This window comes from Hylobates moloch, unplaced genomic scaffold (assembly GCF_009828535.3).
Source record: "Hylobates moloch isolate HMO894 unplaced genomic scaffold, HMol_V3 SCAFFOLD_5, whole genome shotgun sequence".
NCBI classification, from domain to species: Eukaryota; Metazoa; Chordata; class Mammalia; order Primates; family Hylobatidae; genus Hylobates; species Hylobates moloch.
Window position 1 is genome coordinate 142,300,138 of NW_026652280.1, and position 18,796 is coordinate 142,318,933.

At 39.8% G+C, this 18,796-nt stretch overlaps 1 protein-coding gene and 1 long non-coding RNA gene across 2 annotated transcripts in view; both read left to right on the top strand.

Moving 5' to 3' along the window:
* The window catches only part of LOC116469847 (uncharacterized), a 48,062-nt gene extending 31,966 nt beyond the window's left edge, over positions 1 to 16,096 (top strand). Inside the window, exon 3 of the long non-coding RNA XR_004370379.2 lies at positions 15,809 to 16,096. This is a non-coding gene — a long non-coding RNA (uncharacterized LOC116469847). The remainder of the gene's footprint in view (positions 1 to 15,808) is intronic.
* Positions 16,097 to 16,558: 462 nt separating this feature from the next.
* The window catches only part of TTLL7 (tubulin tyrosine ligase like 7), a 134,449-nt gene continuing 132,211 nt past the window's right edge, over positions 16,559 to 18,796 (top strand). The window contains exon 1 of the mRNA XM_032151572.2: positions 16,559 to 16,947. The gene's annotated coding sequence lies outside the window, so the exon portion shown is untranslated. The remainder of the gene's footprint in view (positions 16,948 to 18,796) is intronic.

The window sequence follows — 18,796 nt, forward strand, 5'->3', positions numbered from 1 at the left end:
TTTAGGATTGGCTAGTTTAAATTATTTCCACAGTCTCTGGGGCATAGCGCTGTACTTAGTTGTCTGTTCCTTGAATCTGGGTTGACTAGGGTAGGTGAATAGTGGTACTGGGCATAAGATGCTGTTACAGGAGGTAGGTGAGGATTGCCTGGTTCCTACATGAGAGATGTGCAGGCAGGTGAGCTGCGTGCCATCTAGGAATTAGCTGTCCCTGGGAGGGGCTGCCCTTCTAGGGTCAGCAAGGCCCCAGATGTCAAAACATCAAATACAAAAGTTAGAAAACATGATTACTACGTGAAAGCATGTCATGCTTCACAAATTACTCTATGAAAAGATGCAGTCATAATTTGTATTGAAAATATACAAAACTTTGAAAAACATTAAAGTCCTCACCAGTATGCAGAATTTATAGTTTCATTATAACTGCAAATTTATTTTCTTTAGAACCATTTGGCGGTAGTTCCTATACAAGTGTAAATACTGCAAAACTTGTTATTTATACTCCTTTTATCTCACTTGTTACATTCATAGATTTATATAATGGTATGTTTGGCTCAAGGCAAATTATTTTAAAAACTAACCACTATATACATTTAAAAATACTCTACTAACAGAAAATGACATAATTCTCATATTAAATTTTCAGTTTGGCAAAAAAAAAATTAGCTCAAAAACCTGGTACAAATAAAACAATATTATGATTGCTCATTATTTTTAAAAGTCTGTATTTCCAGATTTTTAAGATGACTCATCAAATAAGATTCATTGACAGCTGCCAGTCTGTCAAGACTATACGACCACTCTATAATCAGGTGTGTCTAGTCTAGGGATAGCAGATGGGTCTCCTTTGTTGGGTTCTCCTCTTCTTCCCAACCTCTTAAGTTTGGAATTCCCTGAGGCTTAGTCTTTGAATCTTTTCTGTTTCTATATACATCCATTCTTATAGTGCCCTCAGCTAGATTCATGGCTTCAAATCCATCTGTATGTTTTTAATTCCCAATTTTATTTCTCCGGCCCAGATATCTCTCTGAAATTCCAGACCCATACATTCAACTTTATACTTGACAGCTCTACTTGGATGTCCAATAAACGACTTAAGCTTAACATGTCTAAAATGGAACTGTTTACTTCTCCCACTCCCAACAACCTTCTCCAGTAGGCTTCTACAGCTCAGTTAATAAAATTGGATACTTCCAATTAGGATGAATTAGAAGCTTAACTCCTCCTTTTCATATCCCATACCTAACCCATTAGGAAATCCTTCTGGAAAGGCCCTGCCCAGTGTTCACAGCTCAGTCCTTTCTTTCCTTTTTTAATTTTTATTTTAGGTTCAGGGATACATGTGCAGGTTTGTCATATAGGTAAACTTATGTCACAGAGGTTTGTTGTACAGATTATTTCATCACCCAGGTACTAAGCCTACTACTCAGTAGTTATTTTTTCTGATCCTCTCCCTCCTCCCACCCTCCACCCTCAAGTAGGCCCCAGTGTCTGTTTTTTCCTCTTTGTCCATGAGTTTTCGTCATTTAGCTTCCACTTCATGAGAACATACGGTATTTGGTTTTCTGTTCCTATGTTAGTTTGCCAAGGATAATGGCCTCCAGCTCCATCCATGTTCTTGTAAAAGACATGATGTCACTCTTTTTCATGGCTGCACAGTATTCCTTGGCGTATATGTACATTTTCTTTACCCAGTCTGTCACTGTTGGGCATTTAAGTTGCGGAGAAAAGGGAACACTTAGACACTGTTGGTGGGAGTGTGTATTAACTCAATCCTTGTGGAAAGCAGTGTGGTGATTTCTTAAATAGCTAGAAACAGAACTACCATTCAACTCAGCAACCCCATTACTGGGTATATACTCAAAGGTATATGAATCACTCTACCATAAAGACACATGCATGTGGGTGTTCATTGCAGCACTATTGAAAATAGCAATGTCCATTTTTTTCTGGTGCAAATTTGGGGCCTTAAAGTTTGTTTTAAATCTCAAATGGTTAAATGCTGTTTTAGTTAGAGCTCACAGTTTGTTTAGCAATATAATTTCCTCAGAAATGTAGAAGGCTCTTGATTTATTTCTCTGCTGAAATTCCTCATTGGTTCTTACATGTATACTTTACATGTTTGGTCTTTAACACATTAATCATAATTATTTTAAAGATTTCATCTGGTAGTTACAATATCTGGGTCATCTCTAAACTTGGTTCTGTGAGTTGCTTTATATCTTCACAGTAGGTTGTTTTTTCTTTCTTTTTAGTTTTGTAATTTTTTTTTTTTTTTTTTTGAGACAGGGTCTTACTCTGTCACTTGGGCTGGAGTGCAGTGGCATGGTCATGGCTCACTGCAGTCTCAACCTCCCAGGCTCAAGTGATCCTCCCACTTCAGCTTTCAGAGTAGCTGGGACCACAGGCATGTGCTACCACACCTGGCTAATTTTTAAAATTTTTTTTAGAGACAGGGTCTCCCTATGTTGCCCAGGCTGGTCTCTAACTACTGGGTTCAGGCGGTCTTCCCGCCTTGACCTCCCAAAGTGCTAGGATTATAGGTATGAGTCATGGTGCCCAGCCTCAGTGTTGTAACTTTTGATTGAATGTTGGACCATTATGTGTACAACAGTAGAGAGGAAGGTAAACAGTATTAACTCCTGCATATGTTCATGCCTCTTCTTCTCTCAGGCCATTAGTGTGGAGTTGGGTCAATCTAGTTAGGTGTTGAGTTGGATTTGGGTATTGTCTTTCATTTGTTGCTTTCAGTGCACCACAGGCTTCAAATTCCTTTAGTAGTTGGGCTACTACTACCTTGTACTCCTTGGGATAGAAAACAGGGTGTTGAAGGGTTTCTTTCATTGTTTTTGCTCCTCCCTCATCTTTCAGTCATTTCTGCATACCTGTGCTGCAGAGGGAATCACTCCCTACACTCTTGCTTCCCCTTCCTCAATGGTGTAATGCTGTTCCAGGGAGGGGCTCCCTGTTGTCCTGTTCCAACTTCATTCTTAGTCAGGCCTTGTGCAGCTGGGCCTCCAGGGTGGCACTTTCTCACTATTCTTGCACAGCTTCCAAGTGGCAATGAAACTGTCTTGTTCTGGGATTGGTTTTGTGCAGAAGTATCCTGCCTCTCCCTGACAGCTAGCAGACTTCTGATTAGTAGGGGTGTAAGACACAGGGCCCAAGATGGTTTTTTGCCTCTCCCTAAGAGGGAGATGCATTTTGGTTCTATTCTTTCCCCGTGAAATGGGCCTTTGGTTGTAGGAAAGAAGGTTTGCTGCTCCATTCCCAGTTTTTAAGGTGTTTGCTTCATAGAAGAAAAGGAACCAAAAGCAAGTCAGGTCTTGTGCCCATCCCCTAACAGTCACCAATCACTTCCTTCATACCTGAGCCAGTGAGATGAGCCTTTCAGACCTTAGTCTCTTTGTGAGCACCCTGCGGTGGGCTGTGAGAAAAAGTCCAAGTGCGAGTGAAGTTTCTGTTTCTGAGAAGCTCAATTATCCCAAGCTCACATGCTGTCCTATATATGGCTTAATTTTATTTTATATTTATTTTAGACAATTTTTTGGTTACGTACTTACATGATGACCACCGGTTTTTCCCATACTTCGCCAGAGGTCTAAAGGTTCATGTGCTGTGTCTCTTTTTGAAGGAATCTGTCTCACTTTGGAATTCAGGTTAATCAATTCAGCTGTCTAGTGACTGCAGCTTTCTAAAATGCTCGGAGCAGGTTATGCCTTTATAGATTAATCATCTTTTTCCTTGTTTTTAGGGTTAGTGTGATAATCCTTATCACACTAACTTTGTATCAAGTATCTTAAAAGGAAACTGAAATTTTTCATTCTTCAGTTTTAAGTAATAGAAATCAGTTCTGGATAACTTAAGCAAAAAAGACCCTTATATTGATATTGGGGCACTAACTGAACCCACAGGTAAGCGAAAGAAAGAGGCTCAGGCCAGGAGCTGTGGCTCACACTTGTAATCTCTGCATTATGAGAGGCTGAGATGGGAGGATCCCTTGAGGCCAGGAGTTTGAGAACATCCTGGTCAACATAGCAAGATCCCATCTCTGTAAAAACATTAAAAAACAATTAGCTAGACATGGTGGCATGTGCCTATAGTCTTAGCTACTCGGGAAGCTGAGGTGGGAGGATCGCTTGAGCCTCGGGGTTTGAGGTTACAGTGAACTGTGATTGTGCCACTGCCCTCCAGTCTGAGCAATACAGTGAGACCCTGTCTCTAAAAAAGAAACAAACAATAAACAGAAAAAGGTTAAAAATTACACAAGAACCAGGGTACTTTCAAAGGCCTAGTCAACAAGGATTACTTAACTATCTTGTTAGGGTACCTCGACTAAAAGGAATGAACTCCAGCTCTCTCAGGTACTCCTGATTTAAAGTCTTGGGAGTATTTCTGATAACCAGCTTAGTCCTCACGCTTATCCTTTGGTTTCAGGAAGACAGTATATTTCAGGAAGACACAATGGAGAGTAGGTAACACATCAAGATAGTTGTTATATAACTGGAGTAATTTGAATGGATTCTGGGTCGGTAAGACAAAATAATTTTGCAGTAGGCCTACAGATTTCAATCTGTTGTAATCCAGATTTCATTCATTCATTCATTCACTCAACAAATATTTATTTGGTATTTGTTATATGAAAGGCAATGTTATTGTTGGAATTACAGACAAATAAACACCAAATAAAGAACATTTATTAATTATTAATTTTTGTGCTTTATTTCTTGGTTTTATTCTTGAATATTTAGGTAATAATGAATATGTAAAATGCTAATCTTTTGTTTTGGCAGTGAGTAATAAGGGACGGTAGCGAATAATACTAGGGTAACTATTTTACACACTGAAAATGCAAAATCATCATGTGGATTATTATATGATACTTTAAGGAAAAGAGATAGCTTAGATTTTGGAAAACAAATGCTCTGTATATTGTAAAAATACTTCTTTTTCTTTTTATAATTAGCTGAATTTCAATGATTGTTCTCTATTCCCTGAGAATATTATGAGATCTGTATTAGTCTTGGCAGTGACTTAAGGCAAAAGAGCAAGGTCAAAGGTAGTACAGAATTACATTTGATAGGATTATTTATTATGAGTCAGGATTTCATTCCTTGTGCTTCTAAGAAAATTATCTTGGAATCTGAGAGTGAACCAAAATGTGAGCAAGTTTAATGTTGTATTATTTTCTTGGCAAATGGAATGATTTTCCTAAGGAATTGGCCTGAGGATGAAATATTGTATGTTTGGGATACTTGAGTTCACAAATGTGATGAACTATACTGGTTTCTCTTCCTTAACGAGGAAGAGAAGCCAGAAATAAAAAAGAACTGGATTTATGACAAATTGAGTTTTGAATCTCACTTTGCTTTGTAACCTGAGGAATTTGTTTGATAAATTGAAAATTTCACTTTCCTTATCTATAAGATGGATGTAATATGATCGTCTAATGAGAATTAAATGAAGTATTTTGTACAGAGTATTGTGCTTACTGAAAGCTCAGTAAAAAATAACTATCATTCTTAGCTATTTTACTATAATAATCCACCAAGCCCGTAGCTTCTGTGGGTGATTTAGGTTTAATTGCTTACTTTTTTTATGAAGATAAATTTGATGTACTGAGTCCTGTTATTAACACACATTGACTTACTATAATTATCAACCAGAAATTTTAGTCTCACTCTTAAAATAATCAGACTTGCAAATTACAGTTATAAAAAGAAGGTATCCATTGCTGGGAGCAACAAACAGAAAGCCTTAAGCCATGTCCCTGAAAGACTGAAGTGAAGATTGCAATGGATGAGAAGAGCCATGATCCTTCTTCAGATCATATCAGCTGAGTATAGGAGCCATGCAGAAGACCAAAGATCACTCTTTCCTGAAGGGCTAACAAGTGTGTAGTCCTCACATTGTACCATAAAAATCATAGAGCTGTAATCAATAGAACAAATATTTAAGGGTTTGCCTTTTTCATGTGATTTGTTTGTGATTTGAGTCTTTCCTTCCATAAATAACATTTATTATAGCTCATAAATAACATTATGAGCTAGATGAATTAGTTTAATCCTTGGTCCAGTTATTGATTTCTTATGGAACCCAGTTTCCTTCATGGTCGGATTTTGATTATAAAATTATGTTTCCTTAAACTTCAGCTGTTGGAGGTAAATGGAGACACAGTAACTACAAGTAGCTAACCTTGGTTCTTTCTGTATCTTCTGAGATTCCTTGAGTTCCACTTAGCATGTTCTCTAGTTATTTCAGGGAGAGGAATGGGGCTGGTGGGGAGTTGCTCAACTCAGGACGCTCGGTCACCGTGGAGGATGATAAGTTTCCCCTCTGCTTGAGATTCCAGGAAATCAGAGTCTGCTGCCACCTCCTGTGCCACTTCTCCCCTAGTTTGCTGGTACTGCTGATGTCAATGATAAGTTACTGCTCACAGAAATGGGAACAGCTGAAATTAGAGCAAATAAACAGCAACAACCCAAAAATTAAACAAAAAGACGCACTCATCTTTGTCATGGAGTTCCCAGGTATATTGTGCTTTCCGTGTCTTACTGAGTTTCCAATAAAACAGGCTCTTTAGTGTTGCCGGACTAACATCTTCCCAGGACTTAAGCCTGGGAGCTGGGTTGGAGGACATTGTGAGCAATAGATATCCAACTCTATTTGAATCATCCCTCCCTTCTGGCACAAAGTTATGGTTATTGAAAAAAATTTGTGTGCCTGCCCTTTTCTCCCTTAGAATGAATTCTTTTTTACTGGGAAACTCCTCAGACTCTTATTCAGGTATATTCTTGGCAGACATTAATCTTCCAGACAAGCCCAAACTTATCTTCAAAGCATGGACGACCTAGAGCTCTGTAAATGCTAGCTTCATTGTTCTTTATGTATCCTTTTTATAAGATGAAAATAGGTGTTAGAGCATGCAACATACAATAATAACTAATACAGACAGCCTGGCTCTATGTAGGTAGTAAAATAGATGGTGCAGATTAGATGTCTACTTCTGCCTCTACATCTCAGCATCCATCATGTAAGAACCATAGAACCACGATCCGGGGTAAATATGGGAAGATTTTGAATTGACTGAGACTAAATCTTCATGGCCTGGTGGAGTGGGAGATGCAAATAAAAGTTAATTTGAGTTATAGAAAAACACAGTTAGACCTAAGGGAGATCGGGTCATATGTTGACACAAACACAGCTCCCTTCATCCTCAGCTCTAAGGTGTCTGTCTCTCAGAAGTCTAGTGGCAGCTGGCTTCCATGTGCAACTGGGTAGAAGTGAGGTCTCAGGCTCTGTTAGGATTCTAGCAGAGGAAACCTAGTCCAGTGCTGTGTCTCCCAAAGGATGGGCAAAGAACAATATCAGGGACTTCGTGAGGACAAAGAGCACTGGAGCCTAGGGAGTGCTCGGTGGTTAAGAAATCTGTAGATCTTTGGATAGAAGAAAATGTTGGCTCAGATCTGCACACCGTCTACACAAGGCCAAGAAAGAACTATGCAGGAAGACTGGATCTTCCTGTTTCTGAGGCTCTGAGAGTACCAGGAGACTTGAGAGTAGGAGAGTTTCCTTCAAGACCTGGAGCAGGGTCTGGTATCCTCTCTGCTTTCAACTGTAGGTGGAGAGGGCTTTATCTTTCACTGTCGGTGAGATTCTTGTCATTAAGCATCTGAGCTCCAATGAACTGATGTAGAAAAATAACCTGTCCAATGGCTCAGAGGCAGTAATCAGAGCAAACAAACAACTGTTAGAGTTAAAGGGGATAGTGACAACTTGAATTGCGATTAAAGAGTAGCATAAATAATTCTTTCTGAAACTGAAAACATGGCTTCCCAAATAAAAAATTCACAAAAAGAACTGAAGGACAGGATAGTCTCTATAGAAATCTCAACTAAAGGTCTGAAAGATCAAGGTCTGAGAAATACTTCAAAGCATAAGGCAAAAGAGCATGAACCTCAAAAAGAAATGATAGCATGTTTTAAATTTCAAAAGACAATAATTTCAAATAACCAGAAGAAAATTTCCTAGTTTAAGACCTAAGTGTGGTGAAATTCTTCTCTCTCTCTCCCTCTCTCTCTTTTTAGAGACAGGGTCTCACTATGTTGCCCAGGCTAGTCTTGAACTCCTGGTCTCAAGTGATCCTCCCACCTAGGCCTCCCAAAATGTTGCGTGTACAGGTGTTGGCTACCACACCTGGCCCCTGTGGTAAAATTCTTGAATGTTAAAGATATAGGGAAAAACTCACAAGTATCAAGCAGTAAGAACAAATTATCTATAATGAGAAAGTATTAGACTTGCATCAGGTTTCACATTTGTAATAATGGAAGCTAGAAACAAAAATTAACTAGTATCTATAGTTTAAGAATTGGGCCCTAACCGGCCGGGCACAGTGGCTCACGCCTGTAATCCCAGCACTTTGGGAGGCCGAGGCGGGTGAATCATGAGGTCAGGAGATCGAGACCACGGTGAAACCCCGTGTCTACTAAAAAAATAGAAAAAATTAGCCGGGCGCGGTGGCGGGCGCCTGCTACTCCGGAGGCTGAGGCAGGAGAATGGCGTGAACCCGGGAGGCGGAGCTTGCAGTGAGCCGAGATCGCGCCACTGCACTCCAGCCTGGGCGACAGAGCGAGACTCCATCTCAAAAAAAAAAAAAAAAAAAAAAGGGCCCTAACCAAAGGATTCAGTAGCTGGACAGGATATCATTCATCTCTCAACATAAAATAAAAATATTCATAGATACACAAGAAAGAGTTTATCACTTAGTATTTCATCACAGGAAAATCCATAAGAAAAGGTCTGAACTAAACAGTAAATAGACCAGAATAGAAATCTTTAGAGATGGAATATGATGAAGAGAGAAGTAGAGCTGAAGGATAGGAGAGAAAGAATGTTGAAAAAGGAAGAAAGGGAAAATATTCTACAAGACTTGTCTCATTCAAGTGGAGGAAAGAGGGGAAATATAGGACCTGTGATATGGTTTGGCTTTGTGTCCCCACCCAAATCTCATCTTGTAGTTCCCATAATTCCCATGAGTCATGGGAGGTAACTGAATCATCGGGGCGGTTACCTCCACGCTGTTCTCATGATAGTGGGTGAGTTCTCATGAGATCTGATGGTTTTATAAGGGGCTTTCCCCCCACCTTCCCTCAGCACTTTTCCTTGCTGCTGCCATGTGAAGAAGGACGTTTTTGCTTCCCCCTCTGCAATGATTGTAAGTTTCCTGAGGCCTCCCCAGCCATGCTGAACTGTGCGTCAATTAAAACTCTTTCCTTTATAAATTACACAGTCTTGGGCAGTTCTCTATAGCAGTATGAAAACTGTATAACAGTATGAAAACTGTATAGCAGTATAAAAACAGACTTATACAACTATTAGGAAAATAATATCTTTCTTTCATATGATGGTCTGGTAATACTATCTTATTATAACAGCAAGGGAAGGGAAGATAACAATTTATGAAAAGGAAAAATCCCAGCAAGCTTGCAGATAAATGAATAGAAAGGGGAATTAACGAAACTCGATCAGACTGGCAATCATAAAAAAATGTAAAAGGGAAAACAACATGATAAGATAAATAAGTACAAAGTAAGATGGGAAGAATAAAGTTACACATATCAGGCATTTCACAAAATGTGATTGGACTGACACTCTCTTATCAAAAAAAGATTTTATTTAAAAAAGTAGGCTTATGTTTTTTGAAAAATGCATACCTAAAATACAGTAATAAAAGAGGCTGAAGATAAAAGAAGAACCAAACCAAACAATGGAAAAGCACAGAAAAGTATGAACAGAGGCAATTTTAACAGCAAATAATGCAGAATAGAAGGTTAAAGCACTAAGTAATATAAGGAAAGATATTATCAAATTGATTATATGTTCTGTTTTTAGCAAACAAAATAAAAAAGCTAAATAAACAAGCCAAACTTTTAGGACTGCAAGGGGACATTTTATTTAAATTAAAAAAAGGAAATTAAAGAACATGATAAAAATAATTGTTCTGGATTTTTCAGTGTATCTCTCCCAGAAATGAAATGATTTTGACAAAAAAGAAAAGCTATGGAGACAACATAGAGTAAGTGAGTAATACAATTATTAAACTTAACATGTTAAACATTGTCATAGTCCATTCAGGCTGCTATAACAAAATACCATAGACAGTTCTGGGGCTGTAAAGTTCAAGATCAAAGCGCCAGCAGAGTTAGTGTCTGGTGAAGGCCTGCTTTCTGGTTCATATATGATGCTTTCTCCCTGGTGTCCTCGAATGATGGGCAGGGCAGGGTAGCTGGCTGGGGCCTCTTTTATAAGTCATTAATTTCATTCATGAGGGCTCTGCCCTCATGATCTAATCATCTTCCAATGGCCCACCTCCTAATAAAATCACATTGATAATTAGGTTTCAACATATGAATTTTTGGAGAACATAAACTTTCAGACTATGGCACTTTCTTTTTGAGATAGGGTCTCACTCTTTCACCTGGACTGGATGCAGTGGTGCTCTCGTCGTTCACTGTAATCTCGAACTTCTGGGCTCAAGTGATCCTTCCACCTCAGCCTCCCTAGTAGCTGGGACTACAGGTGTGCCAATTTGTTTGTCGAAACAGGGTCTCACTTTGTTGCCTAGGTTAGTTTTGAACTCCTGGCCTCAAGGGATGCTCCTGCCTTGGCCTCTCAAAGTGTTGGGATTACAGGCATGAGCACATATTAATATAGTACATTTTATTCCTTGAATACACACACACACACACACACACATATATATATATACACCCCCACCCCCCCCACACACACACATATATACACATATATTTCATAGTTCCCTAAAACTTTTACAAAACAAATCATGTGCTTAGCTGAGAGGAAAACCAAATTCAAAGAAGTAGAAAGCTTACAGGTTACATCCTCTCACCACAGTCCAGTAAAATAAATTGGAAATAAAGAAGCACATAATAAGACAAACCTTGTATGATAGAGGAAATTAAAGAATATAGAAATGTCCAGAAACATTGACAAATCAAACACTCTAAAAATAATGGGGCACAGCAAAAACTGAACTCAGAGGAAAATGTGTTGCCTTTAATTATGGAAGCAGAAAGGTGAGTACAAAGGCATTAAGTAAGTAATGAGTCCATGTAAGAACAACAACAATAGCAAAAACAAAACAAAAGAAACTCTGAAGAGGGTATCAACAATGAAATTATTAAAATAGACGAAATGGTAGAAAAGAATGATAAATTCAAAGATTGTGTCTTTAAAAAGACAAACATCATGTGAACCTGCTAAGGAAAAGATAATAAGATCAAAATTAGACATGATCAATTGTGCGAAAGTAGGAAAGAGATGAAAAGAATTCTGAGTAAATACTAAAGATGATTCTAGCAACTCATTAGAAAAATAAAACCTAGAAGAAGTGAATACTCTCCTAGGAAAATATACATGATCACAACTGACACAGAAGAAGTGAAAAACTTGAATAGACCAATTATTACAGAAGAGATTGGAGAAGTGATTAATGATCTGCTATTGAAGAAGGCCACAGACAGATGAATTCACAGCTGAATTTTTAATCTAACTATTAAAGAACGGATAATTCCAATATTATTTAAACTATTGTAAGTCTTAGAAAAAAAATGGAAAGTTCTCCAGTTAATTTCATGAAGCCAGACTAACTTGAGTACGAAAGCCTAAGAAGGAGTAAAACAACAATTAAAAGTACAGGCTGATTTCATTTCTGAATATAGCTGCCAAATGTTTAAATAACAGAGAGTACAACAGAGGAATGAATCACGAGAATAACATGGCGTGAAAAAATAGGCTTTATTAGAGGAATGAAAAGGCGGTTCAATATCAGGAAGTCTAGTTACATATTGATTACATTAAAAATTAAAGGGAAAAAGCCCAACCATTATCAATAAGTTGTGAAATGGCATCAGATAAAACTCAAGTGACTCTAAGCAAAATAGAATCAGAAAAAATTTCTTACATAATAAAGGAAAGCCCAATAGCGAACATCATCCTAAATCACAAAAATTAAATCTTTCACTTAAAATCTGGAATCAGGCATCACCACAATCACTTACATTAGTGATTCTAACAAATATAAATAAAATAACTGGTGCAAATTATAATAAATACATATTTTTATATATTTTATAAAGAGTCTCTGTTGCTCGGGGTGGAGCACAGTGGCGTGATCAAGGCTCACTGCAGCCTTGAACTCCTGGACTAAGGGATCTTCTCACATCGGCCTCCTGAGTAGCTGGGACTGTAGGCAGGTGCCACCACGCAGAGCTAATTTTTTATTTTTTATGGAGACAGAGCTCCTTATGTTGCCCAGGCTGGTCTCAAATTCCTGGGGTTAAGTGTTCCTTTCACGATGGCCTTCCAAAGTGTTGGGATTACCGGCATAAGCCATTGTGCCTAGCCAGAAACAAAGTTCTTGATATTGCTGATATGCCTGTTTTCTTGGAAAATCCAAGGGACTCATGAAAAAACAGTAAGATAATTTGGTGCACTGCACGAATACAAAATAAATTACAGAAAGCATCATCTCTCTGTTCTGGTAAAAGCCCCTAGAAAAGGAAATGGAAAGAACATTTCATTCAGAATAGAAGTGCTATAAAAAATTTGGTACAAATTTGGTAAGAAAGTTACAGAACATATACATAAGCAAAATTATAAAAATATGATTGGGAAATGAACAAATATAAACTAGAAAAGCTTATTATCTTCTTGGATGAAATGACTTACTGTCATGTAAATTCTCCAAAAATTAATACAAAAGTCTAATGCAGTATGACTTTTTGTCTTGTATAAAATGCCATATAATAATTACAAAGGGCCTAAAGTCCAATATCTATATATAAAAGTAATTTTGAATGAGTATCATTTTAAACTTGGGGCTTTTTGAAGATTTGTTGAGAATGACCAAAACAACAGTGAGAAAAAATTCTAAACCCTTTAATAAATACATTTTATATGATAAGTGTAAAATTACATAAAGTAGGTTTTAAATACCAGCCTCTTATTTCCTTCTCAATAAAAGGTGGGATTAAGGGGTTAAGTCTAGAAGCCTGAATGTTTGTTTTGTAGGCCCCTTATTGTTTTTGTCCAGTATGGTCTGGTCAAACTTGGCTGTACATTAGAACCACCTACAGAACTTCATAAGAATCTAGTTTCCAGAGTCTCATGCAAGAGTTCCTGCAATCATAATTTTGTAGCAAGAATTTTAGGCATCTCTAGTCAAGTTTACGTTACAAGGTTCACTTCTTATTCTTAAATTCAGGGACTCTTTTCTGAGCACAGAAACCTAGAAAAGGGTATTCAATGTTTAAATCTTCTGTGGGAAAGGACTCATTTCCTCTTAGAAATGAGAGTTGAAGACAGGTTTTTAAAAATAAATAAAAAATAGATTTTCTACTGCAGAGAAACCTGCAATGTACATGTTGTTCTCTATAGCAGGAGACAGTAATAAGTATGCTGATATTCATGTCATGTATTGGTTAGTGTTTGAAATCCAGCTTCGTCTCTTTCCAGTTGTGCTACCTTTGACAAATTAATACACCCTTGTAATTCTCAGTTTCTTCATTTATAAAATGGGAGTGATAATAGTACTTACTTCCCATAATACTAGTTACTCAAACACTAATGATTTAATAAGTGTTAGCTAAACGCAAACAGAAACAACACAATTAAACACTCTTCAGCAAGAGTAAGTTGAGAGGTTAATGTCACCACATGCTTTGGTAAGAGACCAACACATAGCAGGTACTTGAATATGTTGCATCAAGATTTAACATTTTGTGGCTCACAATGCAGTTTTATCAAAGGCATTAAGTATTCTGTTTCTCTCTAGCTCTCTCCTTATTAGTATTATTTAAAAAGTAATATCATTGGAATGTTCCCAGATCATGCTAGTTTGTGAATACAAATGAGTTCATGTTAATATCGGTGCCTAAATAAGGTTTAACAATCATCTTAAGTTTTATAATCATTCCATTGACCCTGCAACTGCCTCCCTAGTCTCCATCATTTGCAGCAAGAAATCCTCAGCAGTGTCTTTCAGGGGCTCAGGAATAATACCACTCCTGCTTTACTGCTCTGGGCTCCTACTTAAGTTACCTTGACCCTGTATCAGCCACCAGTGTTCTTTATGAGAATATACCCTCACTGGGCAGATCAGTTCCTATTGTTGGCAAGGCTGTATGGAGGTCTATTTCAGGTTGGGTGAGAGAATGGCTCTCTTGCCAGCTCCATGCTGTCCTTTGTCACCAGGCCTAAAGTAGTACTTCTTAGAACTTAAATTTCACAAAGTCATTTGTGGGGAAGATGATTATTTAGCTTCTGGCCCTAAGTTCTTTCCACAGCAGGCTCAAAACCATTTGAGGACTCTGGACTCTGAGGAAAGCAGGGAATGCAGGCATCACACCATTCCTTCCACTTCTTCTGACAATTTCCCAAGGCTGCCAGCACAAAAATTCCCCTTTCTTTATTCAGGAACATATGTTCCAAGAATGTCAACTTATACAAACAGATTGCTGCAGATGTCACCGGCCCATCAGGACCACAAATCATAAGGTTCTAAATCCCTTTCTATATCCCTATCATCTAACATCTGACATAAAGCACTGATTCAGAAGATGCCTCATCTACTTGTGTTCTGTTCCTGTTGTTGCCTTTGAAAGTGAAACAACTGCTCATGGAGAGAAGAATCACACATTTCTGAGCCTGAGGCCAGTCTGGCCACTGGGGGACCCAATGCTCCAGCTCCTTGGCAACGTGGAGCTTTGGGGATTTCTGTTTTGCTGGTGCTGACGTGTGAACCTTTACAACAACCATTAACATAGTAACAATATCATATCATACAGAAACAATTTAATTTTATTGCTGATTTCTCAAAAATCTTTCTTGAGGTGATGTTAAGTGTTGCTAATACCTCTGTTACTTAACTTTTTTTGATAAGGTATATGAGGACCCATGATAATAGGTTCATTGAAAAATTCTTGCCCCTTCCTGGGAAACGAAGAATGATAACATGTAATATAGTAATAGTGTATGCGTAGTGTAAAGTGTAATATAGTGAAAATGATGATGTAAAGATGATTAACAAGAAGGCAGTGGAGAATTCCTCTTCACTTTCATGTGACCCTGACAGTGTATTGTGATGCTGATGTTCGGCTAGTTCTGGGTGAAGTCCGGCTTCTTCTTTCTGATCACTCTTTTTGCCTCAGGGTGATGCCTACCCTAGACACCTAACTGCCCCCTCTCCACTCTAATACCCCTTCTCACAAAGGAAGGATAAACAGACTCACATTCAAGTTGCAATCACAGATGTGACATGGTTTAATGTATATCGTTCTCAGAGGCATTCTAGGGGAAAGGAACAAGTCAAAAACTCCAGGTGGCAATATCTGCTCTGCCGCTTATGATCGTGAGACTAACCCAGCACGACAAACCCTGAGCCCAGTTTCTCACCAGTGTCCTTTATGAGAAGATGCCCTCACTGAGCAGTTCAGTTCCCATTGCTGGCAAGGCTGGAGGTCTATTGCAGGAGGTCTATTGCAGGTTACCAATCTCACAGCAGTTTTTAGAAGAATAAACGAAGAAATGAAAATGAGACTATTCTCAGTACAGTGGTCTATACAAAGTGCTGAATTTATGTTGATTTACTCAACAAAGGACAAAACTTTAAATTGTGAACTTTTATATTATTTGGGATGCACTTGGAGGGCCTTTTTTTTTTTCCTACCTTTAATCACATTTTATAGGTAGTTGCCAATTCTGTTCTATCTTTTCTTTTTTTCTAGAGGGAAAACTGTACACTTGTCCTGATCTTCACCATGGTCTGAAATGAACCTGTGTGAGCCCGGTGTGACAGAAGCAGGGACCACAAAAGTCTAAGGAATTCATGTGTTAGGACTTCTTCCAGTTCTATACAGTTCATTTTATGAGAAGACATAGATTGCCTTCCCGTTTTCAAGACACGCAACTCTAAAATGGTGAACAATGAACCTCAAATATTCTTTAATTTCTGCAATAATCTGTTGTAAATCTTTATCTCGAAATGGCTTCCTAAATCTACATTTTTTCAAACTGCTGTGGTTCAACATTTGCTTAGCAGGAACCCTAGGTCAGAGCTGTCCCTCAGCAGCTACGGGGTAGGGCCCCACCTGATTTTATTTCCTAACTTTCGAGCTGGCCTCACCCGTTTATTCTTTGCTTCACAAAGATGCTTAGATAAAAGATCTGAAGACTCTCTCCAAAGATTCAAGAAGCTCCACTGTTTTGTGGGAAGATGTCTGTGGTCAGACAGGCAGGTGTATCGGGCGCCTAGGGCCCGGAGGCAGAGGGAGGTGGCCGGAGGCGCTCAGGCCAACGCCTCTCGCATCTCTGAGGTGGGGCGCCGCCCAGGCGCTCGCGTTGCTAAGTCCTCTGTTTGCCGCGTTCTACAGGAGCCCCGAGCGGGACCAAGGCAAACGGTGGGGGGGCGGTGGGGGTGGTGGCGCGGGAAAGCTCGAGCAGTGTCTTCAGTAAACCCCCAGAAGAGGCAGCGGCCCCTCCGTTGATCCCTCCTGTCCCCAAGACCTCCTGACTCCGAGGGGGCAGGGATTCCCCGCTTCCTTTGTTCCTCCCAACCGTCGCCGGCCCCCGGCGCCCGCGCCTCTCCGCACGTCGTGCACCCCCGGCCGCAGCAGGCGAATGGTCTGGCCCGTCGGTAGCCGCCACCCGTTCGGGCAGCGACAGCTGTTCCAGGCGCTCCGTGTCGAGCACCGGAGTCCCGAGCCGTGGCTGCCACGGGCGGTGGGCGGGCGGAGGAGAGCACCAGACCACCAGTGCAGGCTGCCGAGTCGGGGCGGCCGCCCGCGGGGAAGCTGCGAGGCGCGGGAGCACTTGGGGGACCGCTCGCAGCGGGGACGCGAGGACCCGGGCTGGGCTTAACTCACCCTGGTGAGTACCTGCTGCCGCCATCCTCCCCCGACCCCCTTCCGTGTCCCCACGCCCCGAAAGGCTCCGCCCTGGCCCTCTTTCCGGGCCCCCATCCCCGGACTGTCACTGCTCTGGGGACACCGTCCCCGCTGGGAGCCGCGGAACGGGGAGCTGCTGCGTTCGTGCAAATGATTCAGCACCATTCGTGCCCTGAGAGGTTTGGGCAGAATGGGGGTGGGAGGGGGCGGAGGGGACGGGGTCAGTTGCTGTGATCTCAGCTCAGTTTTTAGGCTCCAGATGGGAGACTCGGGCGGGCGGGGTCGGGTTGGGTGAACGAGGAGGCTCCCTGCTGGTTTATTCTGTAATTCCGTCGTTTTCCCACATCTTGGTATAAGCCTCCGCGAGTATGCGGGGCATTCTTGAAAGTGTGTCAGATTAATGCCCTTTTCGCACATGCAAGTGAAGTCTAGGGCCCTTGTAGATACCTCTTACTTTCTACACGTCCTGCTCTATTGGATGCCTAACTCATGCCTTCATCCACTTTTATCACATCGCAGCGTTCCCTCGACTGATGTAAAAGATACCCTATGAAAGTTGCCTTGTATTCTGGGTGGGTTTGATTGATCCTGGCATAGAAAGAAAAGATTTAGGAGAGGTAGGAAATAATACCTTCATAGCCTAGGCACTTACTTTTATATATCGTATTTTATTAAATCATCATAATCCAGAACCAAATGTGGAAACTGAGGAGCAGAGAAGTTAAATTACATTCTCAAGGTCACAGAACAAGAATTCGAATATAGGTTTTCCTGACTCTATAGTCCATGGATTTTCCACTGTATTAATAAAGTGTGTCCAAGTGTACATATATATGCTCTATTAGATATTAAACATAGAATTAATTAATTGAGGAGTAATCTCAAACAACAGCAACAACAACCTGTAAACTTCCTGCATGAGGAATTATTGCTCCTTCAATATGAAAGAAAGATGCTTTGAATCATGTGAAAAATAATCTATTTTCTTAGAAAGCATATGGTAAAAAATATGTGAACAACACTACATAGGAGAGTGAGGTCATAACAGGAGATGTTCAGCACATTTTTGGCAGTGATATTTGGTGGATGCTCAAGTGTTGGAGAAGTCGATTAAAAAAGTAAGAAGAACCCTGGAAATCTTTTTCTGTCTTAAATGTTAGGGAGACATTTACAGTAATAATAACTACTTAGTTGATGAGGTGTGCGACTGAACTGCACCCCACAATAGGGTGACAGGTGAACCCATACTAAGATAAGGTTATTTGATTCATTACAACTCTGTGATTTTGCATAACAGGTGATAACTCCATTTTACAGACTAAGGAACAAAATTCGGAGAAGGTTTAAGACCACTCAGTAAGCCGTGGAATTTGGACAAGCCTTGACTCTTAGTTTAGAAATATGAGTGTTGTAGTAAAATGTAGTTCTTATATAGTGGGAAACTGAATTTGTTTGTTGTTACCCTGCCCTTAAGAGTCAACGATTATATTGACCTTCTATACTCCTTCTGTAAAAATAATGGATGCTAGGTCTTTCTTCGCCCGTTGATGGGTCCTTTGACTTGCTTTCATTAGCGACTTACGGATTTTCTCTTAAGAGATGCATCTCTTGTTTATGTCTCAGGAGGCAGGTTGCTATAGTACAGATGCTCATTATCTCTAAATACTCACATAGTATTGACGGTAGGCAGGAACAGAGTCATCTTAGTATGTCATTTCTAAAGTATTGAACGATTTGCATTGGGGAATTCTTTTTCAAGTTAATGGGGATATTGATAAAGTCCACTGCCTAAATAAAGACATAAAATGGAGGCACAAATTTATATTTGTTGT